Source organism: Panulirus ornatus, chromosome 36, assembly GCF_036320965.1.
Source record: "Panulirus ornatus isolate Po-2019 chromosome 36, ASM3632096v1, whole genome shotgun sequence".
Taxonomy (NCBI): domain Eukaryota; kingdom Metazoa; phylum Arthropoda; class Malacostraca; order Decapoda; family Palinuridae; genus Panulirus; species Panulirus ornatus.
The window spans coordinates 12,756,230-12,774,714 of NC_092259.1; the positions used below are offsets into that span (position 1 = coordinate 12,756,230).

General features: G+C 50.1%; 1 protein-coding gene across 6 annotated transcripts in view; it reads left to right on the top strand.

Moving 5' to 3' along the window:
• LOC139760358 (uncharacterized) overlaps positions 1 to 18,485 on the top strand; it is a 181,901-nt gene that overhangs the window by 118,044 nt on the left and 45,372 nt on the right. The gene's annotated exons all lie outside the window — the stretch shown is intronic.

Here is an 18,485-nt window from a genome sequence, read left to right on the forward strand (position 1 = left end):
CGTACCGTCATGACACAAGGATTCGAACCGTCACACTTGAGGGTTCGTGCCGTAGTGCTCAAGGGCTGCGCTGCTATGCTAAGGGGGCCGCTGATTATCGTCTTGCAGGGCTGTACTGGCATGGTTGAGGGGTTAACAGCCCTGACCTCGCCACATCCTCCCCAACCCAACACATGCAGCTGATATTTACACTTATCTGGGGGGGAAGGGGGGGGACTTCCGGCGGAACCTTGTGTGTTTGAGAGAGAGAGAGAGAGAGAGAGAGAGAGAGAGAGAGAGAGAGAGAGAGAGAGAGAGAGAGAGAGACAATGACAGGATTATGTGGCTGGTCCCGTCGGGTTGATCTCCCTCTCACCAGCACCCAGCCCCCCTGAACACTTCCTGTCAGGGGAGAGGAGAGGAGAGGGAGGAGTGCCTGGCTCTCTCTCACTTCCTCTCTCTCTCTCTCTCTCTCTCTCTCTCTCTCTCTCTCTCTCTCTCTCTCTCTCTCTCTCTCTCTCTCTCTCCCAGCTCCCTTCGCCCCTCGGTGCTCTCTATGGCCGCCGTATCGGCTGGAGGTCTCCGCCGAGAGTGCTCCAGTAGGGCCTGTGGTCGTCCCCAGTGGCAGCCACATGCGCCCCCTTCCTCCTCGTTCATCTCTGCTACGTTCCGTTCCCACCATTCATGGTCGACCGTGTCTTCAACACGCTCATGTTGAGAATTCTTTGTCAAGTCAGTTCAGTTCCAGATTGATCACGTCAACAGATGTATATCAGAATTAGCATAAATGAATGGTCTGCGAGAATTGATGAGAGAAAATCCTATGTTGTAATCTTACGTCAGATATTTGCCTCATGTAGGCCACACTTCCTGCTCACGGTAATGTAGGTTCATAATACAATGTTTCAGGTTTATTTTCCCTTTACGCGTTACAAGTTCTTCGCCACGTCGTTGCGATCATATTCTTGGTTCTTTTTACTTCTCGGTCCGTCCGTCTGGAGTCCCTCATGCTCATCACTTGCGACCTACGTCATTTTTGCTGTCACCCTCCTTTGTCTGGCGTTAATGTCGCTCGTACCTTAGACCAAACTGTTTATTTGGTGTGATAGGAATTCCTTCTCAACGGATTTTGTGACTTTACATTATTTGCCATCGACCTACTGAGCCCAAGGGTTCGATACTTAGGTATGGCCTTTAACCTGACCCTTAAGGTTCAGGTCGAAAGCTAGGTCCTTATACCCAAGGCTCCCACCGTCTTGTTAAGGATCGTACCGTCTGTCAAAGACCGTACCGTCGTGTCAAGGATCGTACCGTCTGTCAAAGACCGTACCGTCGTGTCAAGGATCGTACCGTCATCTGAAGGATCGTACCTTCATATTCTTGGGGTTGAACACCATATCGACACGTAAGATAACGTTGATAACAGACGATGAAGCAGGTGCAGGTCAGTGTTGGTAGTGTTGTCACTGGCTACAGCAGGTGGCACTATACATTCGATCCGCCCAAGAAATTACTTTTCGTATTTGGTACAAAAAGTAGCAGGTTCATCAAGACCCTCAAGTCAAAAGGGGCTACCTCCCTCCCTCCCTCCCTCATTCCCTCGCTCCCTCCCTCCCTCCCTCCCTCCACCACACAACACCTCTCATTTCCTTCATATTTACAAGTCCTTCGCTGTGATTTGCCCCACGGAAAATCACAGCTCTGCTCTTCCTTGTTTACAGCTATAAAGACCTCTCGACTGTTGTTTACAGTGTTTGTAAACACACTCTTTGGTTTGAGATGTTGTTGGTTTTCTTATCTGAGTATTTTAGTGATGATTGAGTGAGTGGAACCATGGTGTTGCATGGAAGGGGTGTGGGTTACTGTTCCTGACCCGCCGCCGTGGCTCCATTGTTCCCTTCATTCGCTCCTTCACTTTCTACTTTGTTCCGTAATTCGCTGATCTAATCCCCTCCGGCGTACCCCGATCCCTTGATTAGCTGGTCTGTCCCCAGGATTGGCTACTCCGTCTTTTTGACTTACTCTGATACCTCGAGTGTGTAATTTGTCTCCCCGATTCGTTACCATACTCTGATCCAGTGATTGGCTAATATGTCCCTAGGGCTTCGTAACCCGACTGTTCTGTATCTGATTGGCTGTTCTTCCATCCAGGCTGGATTTCATTGGCTAATCCGCCTTCTCGATTATGTGAGCATGACTGGTTACAGTGGCCATCAGACTGGCTGATGCGACCACGTGAGCACGACGGTACAGCTCTCGGGTGCGATGGCCACACCCTTAAAGGTCAGGTCAAAGGGTCACACGATGACGACTGTGACCTTGGAATTATGGGTCTACAGGATTGGTCATACTCATATACGTGACAGCTGCATTGATAAAGAACGGATGTGGAAAATGATCTGTCGCTCAGATCTCAGAAGACAAGTGTGAAATTGTTTATATATTGCAATCCATGGTTCAACCTTATCATCACAGCAACACTTCCCCTTCGTAGACCCCCAGCAAGCTGTAATTTTCCTCACGGTATGTCTCGCATGGCGCCTCCTCTGGGGGTCGATGTGAAGGAGGTCTTCCTTAAATACCATCTCGTACGGTGCCCTTGGAAGGACCTGAAGAAGGTCTCCCTCCATCACAAAAGCTGTACACACCAAGTCTTTGTGTTTCCTCGCCCTTTCACTATTTCTGCTGCCGTATGGTATGGTTTTTCCGGGGGTCGTGAGCCGTATATTTGATTAACATGGCAGTAATTCAATCATGTGGTCAGCCAGTAATGTAACTAATTTGTTTAACAGCTGCTGGGCCAGTAATGTAGGCCAGGTTTTCTATCGTTTTCCTTTCATTCGCATGTATATTTATTTGCTTCCCTGTTATACTTCTTTCTCAGTTCTTATTTACATTTTTATTTTCTTATCAGCTTCGTTCTGAGATAATGTCCAGCTGATTAGCTGACCTGCATTGTCCCCCCCCCCCCCCGGCTGATCCAATCATCATTGTCACCACGGGTCCAGCTTATCTCTGGTGTCCTCCTCACCACCCGGTCCACGTGATCCTTGAACGCCCTCACCCGTGCCGCTGGACCAGTCAGCTGTTGTGCGTCATACCTGAACCTTTTTGAGTCCCCCCCTCCTCCCCCCCACAGAAAAGGTAAACCACTGACCAGGATAACTCCCCAGGAGGTAAACTACGTCGTATTATGTAAACCACCGGGTAGGTAAGCTACACACTAAGCAAACCATGCAGGCTAGTTGAACTCTGGGGCTAGGCACACTGCCCATTAGGTAAACCAGCCACCAGACAAGACAGCCACAGGGTAAACCGAGGGTATGACGATGACACAAGGCGGGAGTAGTTGAGTGCCTATTGGTGTATAGGCAACACGTGGGAACCTTACGAGATAACTGTTCAATGAATTGAACCAGTTGACTGGGCCCGTCATGGTAGACCCAGCCGTCCTATTGTATCACCAGATGCAGTGATACAATAGTCAGCCTGTAGACGGGGGTGGCATGGAAGGTGATCAGGTCTGCAGATGTAGAACTGTTGTATGAAGGATGACTGACACCATGAGTGATACGTGGATGAGTCATTAGGCCTGCATGAGCAAGGATGAGTCACTAGGCCTGCATGAGTCAGGATGAGTCATTAGGCCTGACGTGAGTAAGGGATGTGTCTGTGGTCTTCACCTTGTGCACCCGCCGACAACCTTAACCCCCTCCTCACGCAAGCTCTCTCTCTCTCTCTCTCTCTCTCTCTCTCTCTCTCTCTCTCTCTCTCTCTCTCTCTCTCTCTCTCTCTCTCATTCATTATTCATTTGTTCCTAGATTGATCACGGTAAATCCGGCCCTTGATAGGGAACTTGTAGAGAACAAGCACAGAAACCAGCCTGAGGTGTCTGTCTGTCCGTGTGTCTGGAGTTGTATCTATTTATCTTTATATGTGAATATGTCTGTGTTCATTGTTAGATTTACTGGTAGATTCTGAGTAAATGTGGTATATTTTTGTACCTATAATTTAATCATTATGTATTTGATATAGAAAACGGTGTGTGTGTGTGTGTGTGTGTGTGTGTGTGTGTGTGTGTGTGTGTGTGTGTGTGTTCATTGACGAGTGTTCACAGCATTGGAACATGAGGCACTGATGGTGTGTACATATGGGTCGGGGGGAAGGTGGTAGGGGAGACGTGGCGTTGGTGGCGAATGGATGGGTGAATTGTGGCTCTGGTTGATGTTGCTTCCTCGAATTGCCTTGGCACCATTGATCGTAGAGGATTGAGAGAGAGAGAGAGAGAGAGAGAGAGAGAGAGAGAGAGAGAGAGAGGGGGGGGGGAGGGAAAGAAACATAGGAAACAGTGAAGAGTGGCAGTAAGAGAGTGGAGGCCACTAGGGGGAGAGAGAGAGAGAGAGAGAGAGAGAGAGAGAGAGAGAGAGAGAGAGAGAGAGAGAGAGAGAGAGAGAGTTAGCCATAAGGGAGGGAGGGGAGGGAGTTGTGGGGCGGGGAGAGTTGGGGGTGACGCGTCCTTACCCAGACTCTCAAAGGTCAGGCTCTCTCTCTCTCTCTCTCTCTCTCTCTCTCTCTCTCTCTCTCTCTCTCTCTCTCTCTCTCTCTTCTCTCTCTCTTTCTCTCTCTCTCTCACTTAGGTGGCAGCCAACCGTTGACCACAGAGGTAACACCGTCCAGGTGTCGAGGAGGCGGCACAGTGAGCCAGCACTACTGTGGCTGTTGTGTTCCCCGTCTTTGGCTCAGGTTGCTGTCTTTTTCTCTCTGCCTCACATACGCTCGGGTTGCTGGCGTTCAGTCCACGAACACACTCCCTCCGTGGTGCACATGACACTTGACAGCACGCACTTCGCCTGTTCCTGCGGTGAGCGGTACGCGCTAGCCCTGCCCCTAGTCAGTGACAACACCTTGTTGGTTTTCCTACATTTGAAGTTATCTTTCCAACCTCATTCCCGCCCTTTCTAAGCTGGTCTGCTCCTTCCCAGCGTCCTTCTGTTCCAGCCCTGCTAGCCCCTGTCTTCTCCTCCTCCAGCCCTTTCAGCCCCTGTCTTCTCCTCCTCCAGCCCTGCCAGCCCCTGTCTTCTCCCCCAGCCCTGCCAGCCCCTGTAGGCCTTGGCTTAGTCTCCTCCGTGGCAGGGCAGGTCAGCCTCCGTCCTCGGACCGTCGGCTCCAGCCAGCCTTCTGTATCTTCCTGTCTCAGTGGACGGGCACAGGACGGGACGGGTGACAGCCTTGGCAGGGACAAATCCTGGGACCTGAGCGCCGGTACGGGCTGGGGATTAGCCCGGGACCAGAGGGCGCGTGGTGCCTGCCGGGGGTAACCCACGGGTGGCGGCGGTGGTGGTGGTGGGAGGTCTTACCCGCTGGTTCCAGGGGCACCGACGACGACGGCGACGACCTCAACGGCGTCTCCACACGGGATCTCTCTCTCTCTCTCTCTCTCTCTCTCTCTCTCTCTCTCTCTCTCTCTCTCTCTCTCTCTCTCTCTCTCTCTTCTAAGTCTTGGTCGCGAGCTCGTTTCTTCTTACCCGCTGGTTCCAGGGGCACCGACGACGACGGCGACGACCTCAACGGCGTCTCCACACGGGATCTCTCTCTCTCTCTCTCTCTCTCTCTCTCTCTCTCTCTCTCTCTCTCTCTCTCTTCTAAGTCTTGGTCGCGAGCTCGTTTCTTCTTACCCGCTGGTTCCAGGGGCACCGACGACGACGGCGACGACCTCAACGGCGTCTCCACACGGGATCTCTCTCTCTCTCTCTCTCTCTCTCTCTCTCTCTCTCTCTCTCTCTCTCTCTCTCTCTCTTCTAAGTCTTGGTCGCGAGCTCGTTTCTTCTTCTTCTTCTTCTCCCACAGGAGGTGGCCGCCGGCGCCCCTGCATGTCTGCCACGTTTGGCTTCATCATTGTGGGCAGTTTGGTTTCCCGGGCCGTGACTGATGGCCGGCCAGCTTGTAGCTCATTCACGCCGTCCATTTGCCCCGCCTCATTCACGGCGGCGGAGGCCAGCCGTCGGGCAAGTCTATATATTTTCCTGTTGGTCGCGAGGCACAAACACCGGCGGGGGAGAACACCGTCAACACTGTCGCGGAATCGCGTCACAAGGAACTTTTGCGGCGATTATGATTTTTCCCGCGGACGAAGGTGGAGGAAAGTATGTATGGTCGGCTGGTTGGCTCCGTAGGTGGGCGGGAGGCAGCGGTGTCCCATATCAAGATGAGTTTTCTCAGTTTTTCTTGTGTGTGTGTGTGTGTGTGTGTGTGTGTGTGTGTGTGTGTACAGAGTGACGGTGTCTCTGGCATTGCGATACTGTATTGTGTGTGATACTCACCTGCCTCCGTCTCACACCCACTATGATTGCTGTGTGTTGATAGACTGTATTACTGTTGATAGTGAAATATTTTTTTTAAAGACATATATTAGTGTGTGTGTGTGTGTGTGTGTGTGTGTGTGTGTGTGTGTGTGTGTGTGTGTGTCCAGGAGCCTTGCCTGTGTCGGGTTTAAGAGCAATATTAGTAAGCGTTTGGCACGCCAGGGGGGAAAAAAGATCCGTCAACATTATTATCTTCCTCCTTGGCAACCTGCACCCACTTGCCAGGCCTCCTCCTCCCCCGCCTCCAACTCCCAAGCCAGTTGCCATGGGTTAACTTGGCAACCTACACCCATTTGCCAGGCCACCGGTTTTATCCCCCCCCCCCAAGGAGTTGCCATGGGCTGCCATCATGGCAACCTGTGCCAATACACCAAGCTTGTAGGCGGCTTCCTCCGCTAGAAGGTGCCATACGTGGGCTGAGGCCTGGTGTGTGTGGTGGTGTTCATCCTGTTGTTCTCCTGTCCTCACCTCTCTCTCTCTCTCTCTCTCTCTCTCTCTCTCTCTCTCTCTCTCTCTCTCTCTCTCTCTCTCTCTCTCTCTCTCTCTCTCTCTCCTCGCTATCAGCCTGTTAGTTCAGACGTCAGCTGCTGGCCCTGCTCACGCCGGCCGACGTTTTAAGATGCCGTGCCCCGCCGCTCTCCCCAGTCAGATTTGCCGCTAAGAGCCACGTACAGATTAACGATAGCGTTATGTAATGGAGATTGGCAACACTTGTCGTAGAAAACGGCGGCAGGGGAGTTGGCTTTCCAGATGTGGTGTATTGTGCGCTTGGACGCGTCGAGGTTTGTGTGTGTGTGTGTGTGTGTGTGTGTGGCAGGAGTAAGCTAAGCTGCGGATGACCCAGTTCCCTGAGCAATCAGTGTCAAGCTTGACCTTCTGTCATATGATGTGTGGTGTGTACGCTCTCCTGCCTGAGGTAGCTCTCTCTCTCTCTCTCTCTCTCTCTCTCTCTCTCTCTCTCTCTCTCTCTCTCTCTCTCTCTCTCTCTCTCTCTCTCTCTCTCTGCCAAGTAAGCTTAAAATGAAATGTGTTGGACAAAATTTTCAGCATTGTCTTAAATATTTATGGAAATCGTGTATAAGATATTTAGAAATGTGATTCTTTCTCATTTTAACATTCACACTCTTTTTTTTTCCCTGCTGGCGTATATATATATATATATATATATATATATATATATATATATATATGTGTGTGTGTGTGTGTGTGTGTGTGTGTGTTTATTAATTTATATATTTGTAAATGCGTTATGTATTAATGATCTTTGAAAATTCTGACCTTTTATTTTCAAAATCACGTCTAATCTATGTTACAATTAGATTGTCAAAATACATGAATTGTGTATTTCTAAAGTCAGTTGATGTAATCCAAGCTATTATTTTTTTTTCTGCAGAAAATGTATTTAGGTCGTCATGGAAGCTTCTGTTATATTTAGTTTGACGATTCAAAAAGGAATGAATAAGTCAACCATTTTTATTGCTTGTTGTATATATTTTGTCCAGATAATGTTTTGATAAATCTTCATTATTATGTAGATCTTGTAGAGCTTACGGTGTCGTAGATCATCGCTAACTTCTTCCTACACAGACAACACGGATGATAGAGAGTTCACCCATAGAAAAGTTCCAGCTTCAAAAAAAGAAGTTCTAAAAAAGGTTCCAGATGAACATAAAAGTTCCGAGGTTAAAAAAGAGATGGTTCCAGGTGGACATAAAAGTTCCAGCCATAAAAAAAGAGGCATTACAAAAGATTTCAGATGAACATAAAAGTTCCGGCTGAAAACGAAAGTTCCTTATTGAAAAAGATTTTCGATGGAAAGTTCCGGGAAAGAGAGATCCCAACAGAAAGGTTCAAAGTCAAAAATGGCCATTTTATTTCCTTGAGCCATTTTAATACCAAGTCGTTATCTCTCAGCCATTTTATATCTTAGGTGTGTTTGTTGCGAGAATGGGCAGGCCCGGCTAGGAGTCGTAAGCCCGGCATGTCGTAAGTAGGGTAGAGATACGACGTTCCGGTACGTCGTAAATAGGGTCGTATGCAAGCGACGTAGGGTCTGGCGTTGTCATTGATGGTTCAGTATCTTGCGATGAGCAAGTGATCATGACGCCCTTAAGGATTATGGAGAAATTTCTTTCTAAAGCGTTACGTCGGAGTGATGTCGGTATTGAACACCTTCAACACGACGGTGCGACCCATGGCCTCCACGTTCCGACTGTCGAGTACGACAGTACGACTCTGACGTATGATAACCAGGCTATTAAGAGTCGTACCCGTCCATCGCTCAAGGTCGTATACGGTCATGGTGTAGGGATGAAGCAGGCCACATGTTAAGGTGGAGAGAGGACACATCCTGATGTGTCATCTGTGTAGTTATGTTGACAGCACGTATGTGTCAGTATGTGCTGACACATGAGGATGCATAAGGTGCGCTGGCGAGTCCATCATGGTCTTCAGAGGGTCTGGAAATGGTCTAAGGACCACAAACTCTAGCTAAGACATCTTTTCAATGCCATTTACGCTGTCGCCTCGCCTCTACAGAACGTGTTCATGAGACGACTGTGTTAAAACAGAGTAATGGACAGGGATGAGCTGTGTTGTGCTGGGGAGGCAAGGTGCTGTGTTGAGTGAGTAATGTTAGTAAAAGAACTGTGCCAAGGCCAATGTTGTTGTATTGTACTTAGTGGTTAAGAGGCGTCGTCATGACGAGCGAAACTGGGCTGTAGTTTAGAGTGTTTTGATGTTGATAACTATCTCTAAGTAGAGTAGAAGTATTTAGGATAGTTACAGTAATTAACTGGGTACGTTGTGGTAAATAACATGACAGAATACCGGTAGGAAACGTGTGGTAGTTCAGCTGATTGTCTGATGATACTTCAGTCCAGATTTCAGAGACTTTTGTACTCCCAAGGCCTGGCCCCCCTCATCAGGATCTCACTCTCTGTTACTTGATACACCGGACTGTTCAAGGCTGCAGCAGCCGCTGATCCGGCACACAAGTCTTCAGTCTTGTAGATGTTGTGAAGGCGGTGTGGGCAATGATGTCTCGGACCTTCGCTCGGCCGAGATGATAAGTCTTGGTCCTTCGGTGTTCACGAAAGTGTTCTCAGATGGCAGTCGTCGGGAGAGTCTCGTTCTCCTGCAGGGTATGGCTTACACACGCCATGCCATGTGTACCACGCCAGGCCGGAATGATATCTGGCTGCAGATGTGGGACCAGACCCCTGCAACATTTCAACGGCATTGCGTTGCACATACGACGCCGGCGCTGCTACAGAGCAGCTCCTCCCGAAATCCTAAACCCCTCCCTCCCTCATAGTACATGAGGGCTGTGACCACTCTAGGCTGCCTGAGGGACACCATTGAGTCTTGTAGAGTGAGGGCTTTCTTGGCTGTATCCCCCAGCCGGGTTGGCTGCTCCGCTCACCACTGCTCTGGTCTGGGAGGTGCAACACCTTTTGGGAAGAGCTTTCGGTAAGGAAGGACCTTGCTCTTCATCCCACCCTCTCCACTTGACGATAAAGTCACCCTGTTGTGTACAGTGAGTGAGGTCGTCGAGCATGAGGACCTCCAGATCTTCCTCACACCTGTGTTGTGTCATGGCCAGGGAGGGAGGCTCCGCCGCCTCCTGCGTGTCATGCGTACCTTCACCTCACACATAACAGCATAACAAGTAAGAATTTTTACTTGAGGAAGATATGTTATCGTGAGTCCACACAGTGAAGGCAAAGCTGGTGTCTTTGATATGGGTTTTGGTGGATGTGATGATGAGGGATGATATCACACACTCATAGTTTTTAAAACTTTAGCCGAGTATGAGGGAAGGGATTGAAGCCGGCATTGTTTATGAGGCATGGGACCGTACCTCACCCATATATGAGGTCTAACAGGTAACTCACTTCTGAGTTACGTCCGTCTCCTTCTCCTTTTTTATTCAGCTCTGATCCTGCTTGCCAAAACCTCTCGAGATATCTACATACATTATGACAGCAATACTCTTATCTGCTGCTGCTTCTTCCAGGAAGTTGACCGTGTTGTTGTGAAGCATTTGTGAGAATTTGGATCGTCTTGATTTGAGTTTCTTTTGTCTTGGACCGGCCAGAGTGCTGGATTTGAATATATAACCATTTTATGACTGGCGGCAGCAGTGCAAAATTGTAAATTTAGAGAACAGATTCCCTTCTTGTGGAGAGGTACATGGAAAGACAGATAACAGAAGACCATCCAGATGTGTCTGTGACGAGGATATATGTGCTGGACGACAACCTCAGCATCCGACATTCCTGATCTGAATAGATGGAGGGAGAAGGGAAGGAGTGGAGGAGAAAGATGGTGTTGGTGGGCCTACAGAATGTCTGGGGTGCAACCAGCGTCCAAACTTTTAATCCTCTGGAGGGTCATTACAAGTCATATTCACGAGGACTGAGTTCTGAGACACCGATCTTGGCACAGAGCGGGAGTGACTTGATTGTCTCACAAACATCTGCCCTATGTGACGCTGTCCACCACGTCACAGCGTCCACCACGTCACAGATGTTTACTCCTGACGTGGAGCGTCCTTGAAGGACCTGTTCGGGTCATTAGTCGCAAGAGGTCTGACTCGAGACCTGATACGTATTGGTTTCAGTTGGGTCACACACACACACACACACACACACACACACACACACACACACACACACACACACACACACACACACACCGGGCTGGGCTGCGGGACAGAAAACAGCCCCCGAAACAAGTGTGTTTTTTCTCCGAGCTGAGGACGAGGGGAAGGTTGTACCGTACAACAGTTGGTGTTGTTATTGGTTTATATTATGGTTGTGTTGGTGGTATAGATAGTGAGGTGTGTGTGTGTGTGTGTTGTGCCCTGGGTGTTCTGATGTTACCGTGGTGGCGATGGTATAGGAGACGACGAGTGTGGTGGTGTCAGTGGTTGTGGAGACGTCCGTGTGGTGGAGGTGGCGGTGGTTGTGTGTGGAGGATGTGAGGCGCACCACACAACCCGGGCCACCATGCTACTGTTGCCAGTCTCACAGGCATCACTTTACCCTCATCCCCCCACACCCCCTGACACAGGAATTTCACAGTCATAATTTTTCAAGACGTACCTAGCTAGAGTGCCCGTGAAGTGTGGGCTGTGTTGTGTGGGCGGAGGTCTCACTTCGCCCGCAGTGTACAGGTCAGCCTGTTATAATACAGGATGTTTACAAGAGGGTAGCGATGATGTTACCCTGGAGGGGGGGGGGGAGGAGACTTGAGCTAGTGGGTAGCGGTGATGTTACCCCTGGGGGAAGAGTTGGCCTAGTTGGTAGCAGTGATGTTGCCCCTGGGGAAGACTTGGCCTAGTGGGTAGCGGTGATGTTGCCCTTGGGGGAAGACTTGGCCTAGTGGGTAGCGGTGATGTTGCCCCTGGGGGAAGAGTTGGCCTAGTGGGTAGCGGTGATGTTGCCCCTGGGGGAAGAGTTGGCCTAGTGGCGAAGGATCAGTCGGTCAGGGGATGATGGAAACTGGACGGGAGGCAGTGGGGGAATGTAAACAAATGATAGTGACGTAGGTGGTGGTCGGGGACCTCGCAGGATGCCCCTGGTATAATGAGTTGTTATCATCATGGAACATGTCATGATGTTCGTTACAATGTCACTCTTGATTCTGTTATTCCTATTCTTGTCGCTCTCTTTTTCTCTGGGCCCCTGAGAGAGAGAAAGAGAGAGGGGGGAGGGGTGGGAAAGAATGGTAGAAGCACAAGGACACTTCTCTTAGGGGGAAGGTTGACCTCTTCCTCCGGGAGGGGGAGGACACAGTCAGGTTCACAGCGGTGGTCTGTGGTCGCCACGCCCCACACAGTCGTGGAAACCTCCCTCTACCGTGACACTATGCTACAGTGTTTTCAGACCAATTCTTCTGTATATATGGTCGTGGTGTGGAGGTGAACGGGTGAGGAATCAACGTTTGCAGAATTACAGCAAGATTGTGAGTACCGCTCGTCTGAAGGCTGCGAATTAAGGTATCATTTCCTTTTTTTTTCATGGGTTTGAAGGAAGTGTGTGTGTGTGTGTGTGTGTGTGTGTGTGTGTGTGGTGGAAGTGACTCCTGACCCCCACAGGATGACGTGACCAACTTGTCCCGGACTGACGCACTTACTCTCGCGCTGACTCGAAGGTCACCACAAAACTCTCTCTCTCTCTCTCTCTCTCTCTCTCTCTCTCTCTCTCTCTCTCTCTCTCTCTCTCTCTCTCATTCCGGCACCTCACACTCGGCTCGCCATGTCATCTAGCATCCCACTTCACCGTGTATACACAGGACTGTTTATAATACAAGACACGACCCCCTCCCTCCTCAACCCCAGCACGTAAGACGAGAGCCATCCCGCACAGGCAAGGATCCTCTCCTGACGAACCTAACCAACACCAGCTCGGTCGCTGTCGTGTTCCAAGCCGCTGGATGATATTTCCTCGCTACTGCTCCACCAGGAAAAAAAAAAAAGATGTTTCTCACAGAACTCACTTGTGGTCATTATAGTTTTGCCCGTAGGAGATGGTACAGACACTTGAGTGTTGATGTTATTGACGTCAACTTTGCAGTGACCTTTGATAGACGTGATTATGAGAACGATGGGCACGTAAAACACACAGACAAAGGGACTTACGTGGTATAGAAGAATGCTACGATCCTACATGGCTGGCGGACGGTGCAAAGACGATGATAATCCACCCCGGTATCCGCTGACCTTTTAGTCACAGTGTGTCCCCTAGGGCAGTGTCCTTGCTCCTCCGGTGTTTGTAATGTTTACATCTGGTACAGATAACAACACCGTACAGTTAAGTTTCATCTGTTTTGGATGATTCCAGAATGGTTCTGGCAATCTAGTTGACACGGGGTTAGGAAAATGTAGACATTCCGACCTGTGCACCACCGAAGTTGATGGTAGAACTTTTTTTTTCTTTAAATCAATCAAATACCGATTAAGAGACACAAACAAGACAGTTCGCAAGACGAGAGAGATGCGTCATAAACCTGATAGTGATGGAGTAAATGACGTCACCTTGATAACAAAGGAACTGCTGAATCCTGTGTTGATGATGGTAGGATGTGGGTTGAGAACTTTGATAGCCTCACATGGAGGATCAGTATATCTTTAGGACACTTGTCCTCTCCCGACCTGTATATGTATACGCTGTTGTGCTGATACCATATCATCAAACCAAAGTTGTTGAGATGGGAGATGTGCACACATCACCCGCCGCTTCCGTGTGGCCTCACTACAGGTAAGAGGTTGCGAGGTAAGGACTCACATTGTCGTGAGTCAGACGCTGACGGGAGACTTGCGTCACACGATACATAGGGAGATATAAAGCAGGGAGGCCTGGTCCCTGCCCAGCTTATTTGAGGGCTTAGATGAAATCCCTTGATGAAGAGCAGGGCGGCATTAGGAAACATGAGAGACCATAACAGTAATGCTAGGTACCGTGTCTGTTTAATCTGCTACCGATTGGTTGATATAAAGGGATCCATTTCCCCGTAGGGCTGCAGATAGAATCGCCGTATAGAAGGATCATCCTAGCTCCCAGGGACTGACCAGCTCCCGAAATCTTAGTCCGCCTCTTGCCCCACAGTTGTTTACCTCCAGCGGTGTGCATCATACACTCCTCTGCCCATAATAACCTTCAGTTAATTTCTCTCACGTCGGGAGCTGCGGTAACTGAACCAACACATGCATTTGGTTCAGTTTATTATGTAGTATTGGTCGCACTGGAGGCAGAGGTAAGTAAGTCATCATGAGATAAAAAAAAAAGAAAACGTGTGTAACTTGAGCGGATATAAAGCTTTGCCTTACCTCATGACTCGGTCCAGCCGAAGCTCCTGCGGTGGGTTGAACTTTACCAGTGTTGGTGCAAGTCACCGTGCCTGGGGGCAGCTGGAGTGTCGTTACCTGAGACAGGTACGTACATGGTACTGCAGTTCATTAGGTCCGGGTTCCCCACCCTGCCCCTGGTGCTGTGTCGGCCCCCATGGCTCCAGCCAAACTGATGTCAACATTGTCGGAATTCGTGGATGGATTTTAATGGGAGTTTACTCGTATATTACAGATCATTCAAGGATGAAGTTAGGTGTGTAGCGGCCCTTCGTATGGTTACAGATGTCTCACTGGTCGTATGTGTTTGTTTAATTCTCGTGTCGTTTGGCAGGACGTGCGCTGCCACCCACCTAGCGCAAAGTGTTGTACAGTACAGGGTTTAATGGACGGACCAGCCACCAAAATCTCAAAATGGATTCTTCTTTATTTTTGTTTTCTTCTGGGGAGGTGGGTTGTGGGAGATGTAAACAGAGTTATGCGGTCGCTAAGTCTGTGCTAAACATTTTTGCCCTTGTTTTACCTTTTTGTCTCAGCTTTAAGTTGCCAAGATCCATGTCTTTACAAGGAATGTATTTATAATCGATTTTTCTTGTTCAGGAATCAGATCAATTAGTGTCAACAAACCTCCACCTCGGACATTTAGTGTTGCCATACTGCCGTAATTTGAGTGTAGCGCTCCCACATGAGCCTGGGCAAGTAAACCTACCACTAACCGTAACCCCAAACAGCCAGACAGATCAGAGGAGCAGCAATGCAGCTGGGTGTAGGACCGACGTGTAGAGAGGAGCCTTCATAACCAGCTTGAGGTTACCAAGCCGGGCTAGCCAGAGGCGGGTGTAGCCCCCGGACGTGCGTAGCCTTAATTCAAACCTTTTGACCCAGTTCCCACTCATGATGGCACTGCTGCTGCTGTGTGTGTTCTGGGTGGCAGTGCACCTGCCCCGGGATAGGGGCTAGACGTGTGGACGTATACCCCTAGGGTGAGCACAGAGAGCCAGGGTGTGCCTTGGAGGGACGGGTGGTTAGGGAGAGGTGGGGAATAGGCCCTTCGAGGAGGTAGTGGTTAGTATGGGTCTTCAGTTAGTGTAACGGAGGGAGGGGGGGGGGTAGTCCCTTGTAGTGGATAGGTAATTGGTCTTCAGTGGTACATGAGGGAGAGAGGGGAGGCACGGGGACAGTGTTGACGTCTGTTGAGGGCACCTCTCTGCTGCATGAAAGCATGACAGTTGATCCCTCTGACACGACGTGCACGACCCCTGTTTACCATACTGGTCTGTCCGAGACCGATCGTATTCAAGGGTCGTGGTAGCGTCGTCGTGCTCAAGGGTCGTAGTAGTGGCGTCGTCGTGCTGAAGTGTTACACCAGGAGGTGTGAGAGAGGCGTTCAGGGCCAGAAGTGGGTGTGAGGAGGTGGGAAATAGGATTACGGTGTGGGTGTGTGGGTGGGGAGGCAGGGGGACCGCTGGAGATACTGGGTGGGTGGGGAGGGGGGCCCCTGGAGATACAAGGTTGATTGTGTCGGAAAATTCCTTCGGTAACAATCTGGACGCCTCATATAACTCTCAGGTTGTGAGTCGTGAGTCGTGACGGGAGTTGTGGTGCGGGGTTGTAGCTTGGAATCTAAAGTGGTGAATCATCTGTACCTCTGCTTGAACACGACGGTACGATCCTTGAACACTACGTAACGATTGGCTTCACAGTGATCTTCATGGACACATATGTGTTTAAAAGATATTTCTTCTCCATCTTTACTTAACCGTCTGTAGTCATTGACTGAGTTGTCTTCAGTTGAACGTGACCACTGACACTGGATGATTTGATGTGTTGTTGATCAGTTTCATGTGGTTGTATTGTGCTTGTGTTGTGATTCTCTAAGCTGGACATGTGCCATGTGTCTGACATGTCAGTTAGTGTCGTCAATCAGGCCGCAACGGGAGAAAATGTCAATGATTCCGGTTTAGAAATTTTCTCGTTATCAACATGTTGGTGTGTAGGACAGAGCTACCCACACCTACCCCTAGGAGGAGAGGGAGGTCTACCCGGAGAGAGAGAGAGAGAGAGAGAGAGAGAGAGAGAGAGAGAGAGAGAGAGAGAGAGAGAGAGAGCCCCTTAGGTGAACCTATCCCGGGGTGATGAACTGACTGAATCCGACGTGAACGTACGTGTAGGTTGATCCCATCCTAAATAAAGGGTTAACTTACGTAATGCTAGCATGATCTTGCCCGCTAGTGTTACCTACACTGGAGCTGACCTCAGTGTCTGGGGTTGAACTTTTGTACAGGGAAGAGAACATGAGTGGGGGAGGTGGAGGAGGGAGGTCCTCGGCTCTTACGTAACCCTTGACCCAGCCTGACATTCTGCTGTGCCTCCCCCTCCCCACTCCTCCTCCTCCTCCTCCGTCATGCGCCTTTGTTTGTTGTGCGTCATTCACTTGTTTACCTTTGTAAGAACAAGTGGGTTCCTAATTTAACTCAAGTGTGGAGTTGTGTAGACCCTTGAGCACGACGGTACGACCCTTGAGCACGACGGCACGACGCTTTGGTATCATGGCGTAACGTTTGGCATGATCCGCATAGGTCAGGTCAAATGCCACGATCATCGTACTCACAGGTTATATCGTCATGCTTAAGTCGTGCTGAGGGATTGCATCGTCGTACGCAAGAATCGTGCTGAGGGATCGTACCTTCGTGCTCACAAGACTAGCAGTAGTAAGGACAAGTGTACATCAGTTTCTTGCTGGTGTGAACATATTGTCCATTTGTGGGCGGGAACTTGTGTTGTACGAGGACACAGGATGTGTTCCCAGAGGTGGGATGGGCCGACGTGGGGCAGTAGTTTGTGGGTCGTGAGAGGCGAGGTTGACGCAGCAGCATGGGTCGTGGTCGATATTGGGAGTGGTGGTGTCAGCAGAGATTGGGATCAAGTCCCTTATGGGGAAGGGAAGGGGGCCAAGATGACCTTCTTGGAAATGTGCTGCGGGTTGTGGTGGAGGGTCAGTGAGTCTGCTTACCAGTCGAGGGGACGTGGGCTCGCATCATGGCCCGGGAGAAAAGGAAAGCAAACAAAAGCTATATGGAGAATGCATGAAAACGCTGCAATGTGATGGAGTTGTGTAAGTGGGTTGAGGTGTTTAAGGCGTTTCACATCCCAGGAAACTGTGGTACGGTCGTTAAGTAGTTGGAAATTTCGGGACGGTAGTTAAGTAGTTGACAATCTGGGTTATAGGGATTCCTTGGGGTGTTCCAGAGTGGGAGTGGGTTCAGTCTGACGCCGATGGCTGACGATGAAGAACAGTATCCAGGCGTTCATCAAAGAACTCCGTGTGGTGTTCACGTCGAACGGATCAGCTGGCTGATGGATCACTGGCGACGGGGATGTCAAGGAACAACTGATGACGTGGGATGTATGGGAGAGTGAGGGCCGGACACCGGTGCTTCTGTGTGGGATGTTCAGTGCCGGACACATTAGAGCCAGGTGCTGCTGTGCCGGACATATTAGAGTCAGGTGCTGGTGTGTCGGACATATTAGAGCCAGGTGCTGCTGTGCCGGACATATTAGAGTCAGGTGCTGGTGTGTCGGACATATTAGAGCCAGGTGCTGCTGTGCCGGACACATTAGAGTCAGGTGCTGGTGTGTCGGACATATTAGAGCCAGGTGCTGCTGTGCCGGACACATTAGAGTCAGGTGCTGGTGTGTCGGACATATTAGAGCCAGGTGCTGCTGTGCTGGACGCGAATCTTACGAGTTCCACATCCGTCTCCTGAGCCCGTCCTTCACTAGATGTGGACGCCCAGACGAAGGAGCCTGTGATGCCGGAGATCACAAGAGGCACCGCCCGCCCGGCCCTCGATAAGGATTCGTACTTCTGTGTCATTTAGTGGCGGCGCACATGACCCCGTGGTGTTCACACCTTGTGTAGCGTGTGTTATCACAGGTCAACACGCCCATAACTTGCAAAGTGGTGCTTCCCTTGGGGTGGTAGGGAGACGATGACGGGGAGGGGGTCACAGAAGTGGCAGGGGGGAGTATTATTTACAGCAGGAAGGTGTTGGAGAGGAAGGGAGGAGGGGAGGAAAAAAAAAAAAAGATTTGGTGTTGATGAGACGGAAGAGGAGAGGGGTGGGGGTAGCTTTTAGGGGGAGCTGTGGGGTTCAGCGGAGATGGTAAGATATTCACGACACAGGGAAGTGGGAAGAAGAAGAAAACGAAGAATTTCTATGAATGATATTTAAGGATGTGTTGGGGAGCGGGGGGGGAGGTGTTGGAGGTTCGGGGGGAACTTGGCTGAC